The sequence below is a fragment of the Nicotiana tabacum genome, chromosome 12 (assembly GCF_000715075.1).
Source record: "Nicotiana tabacum cultivar K326 chromosome 12, ASM71507v2, whole genome shotgun sequence".
In the NCBI taxonomy this organism is placed as follows: domain Eukaryota; kingdom Viridiplantae; phylum Streptophyta; class Magnoliopsida; order Solanales; family Solanaceae; genus Nicotiana; species Nicotiana tabacum.
This window is the reverse complement of record NC_134091.1, coordinates 106,533,327-106,534,849: the sequence shown is the minus strand read 5'-3', so window position 1 is coordinate 106,534,849 and position 1,523 is coordinate 106,533,327. Positions and strand designations below refer to the sequence as shown.

General features: G+C 39.5%; 1 non-coding gene across 1 annotated transcript; it reads right to left on the bottom strand.

Moving 5' to 3' along the window:
* Positions 1-1,214: 1,214 nt before the first annotated feature.
* On the bottom strand, positions 1,215-1,321 carry LOC142167689 (small nucleolar RNA R71). The gene has a single exon (XR_012697777.1). It is a non-coding gene; the product is annotated as a small nucleolar RNA R71 (small nucleolar RNA).
* Positions 1,322-1,523: the final 202 nt, after the last annotated feature.

The following is a 1,523-nucleotide window of genomic DNA, read 5'->3' as shown; positions in this document are numbered from 1 at the left end:
ACGAAGGATTTAAAGGTGGGATTAGGGATAACGAAACCTTGGTACGATCTGAGTGAGCCGTAATTAATTCCTGCTGGTGTAATTCGGGAAAGTATGTCTAGTAAATTATGGTAATTACTCGGGAGAGAGTTACGATAGTCAGAGTGCTCATGATCGATAGAGAAGACTTAAGCAAATTTATAGAAAACGTAGCGAAAAAGATTCCAACAATATGGGAATTCACAACCTTAGATCATTCTAATTCTTATCTATAGCCCGTAGTAGTTAGTTATTAATTGTTGCACTTTCATTACATAATAATTAGTTAGTAAACATCCAAATTGTTACTTAAATATTTCTGAAGATTGATTGCGTGAGTTCGTGCGAGTCTAGTAGTTGAGTTTGATAGGTTAATTCCCTGTGGGATTCGACTTCGGACTTATTAGCCGGAATATATTTGCAACGACCGCTTAGTCCTTTTTATAAGGCATAGTTGGGCGTGATCAAATTTTGGCGCTGTTTCCAGGAAATTAACGGTGTATTAATTGCAGCTAAAAGAATTGCTAGAATTCTTAGTGTAGTCAATTTTCTTCATTTTAAACCAAATACATTAAAATTTTAATGTTCGTAGTCTTGGGTGTTACAGGTGCATGCCTAGGAACTCCTCGAGAACTGGTGAATTGTTCGAAGCATTATCAGATCCTGAGAAAGTTTTCAAGGTATTGAATCGTGCAAACAAGAAGGACAAACAACAACAGAACTCAACAAAACGAATCTAACTAGACATGGATGACATAATAGAAAATCCAAATAACAGAAATAATGCAAATGACCCGAACAATCAGGGTGTGGCGCCTCTTGTGCCAGAAGCAGCCTTGCATGATTGGGCACAACCCACTGCCAAAAATCTGGCGACCGCAATTGCAGTCCTTCAAATACAAGCGAAATCATTTCAAATCACAAACAACATGCTACATTTGTTGCAGAACAAGGGACTGTTTTCAGGGTCTTACATTGAAGATCCTCAGCAGCATCTAAATAATTTCCAGTCGATATGTGTCACACAAAGGCAACCTAATGTGACACCGGAAGCAATAAAGTTGTTATTGTTTCCATTCTCGGTGACGAGAGAGGCTTAGACATGGCTTAATTCACTCCCCATAAACTCCATCACTACGTGGGAGGAATTAGTCAAGCAATTTGTAAATAAGTTCTACCCACCCAATAAGACTGCCAAACAAATTGATGAGATATTGAGCTTCAGGAAGAGACCAACAGAAACACTATAAGAAATGTGGGAGAGGTTCAAGGGTATGCTGGTTAAGTGTCCACATCATGGCATTCCAGAGCAAATGTTGGGGCAGAGGTTCTACATAGGATTGGCAGACAGCTTAAAGGCCAATGATGATGCTTCAGCGGGTGGAGCATTTTTGAGCAAATCATTCAGAGAATGCAAGATCATACTCGATAAAATGGCTCAAAACTCAGGATGGATGACAAGAGACTCTGCGATCACTCCTGTAGTTCACTCTGTGGCTTTGGAT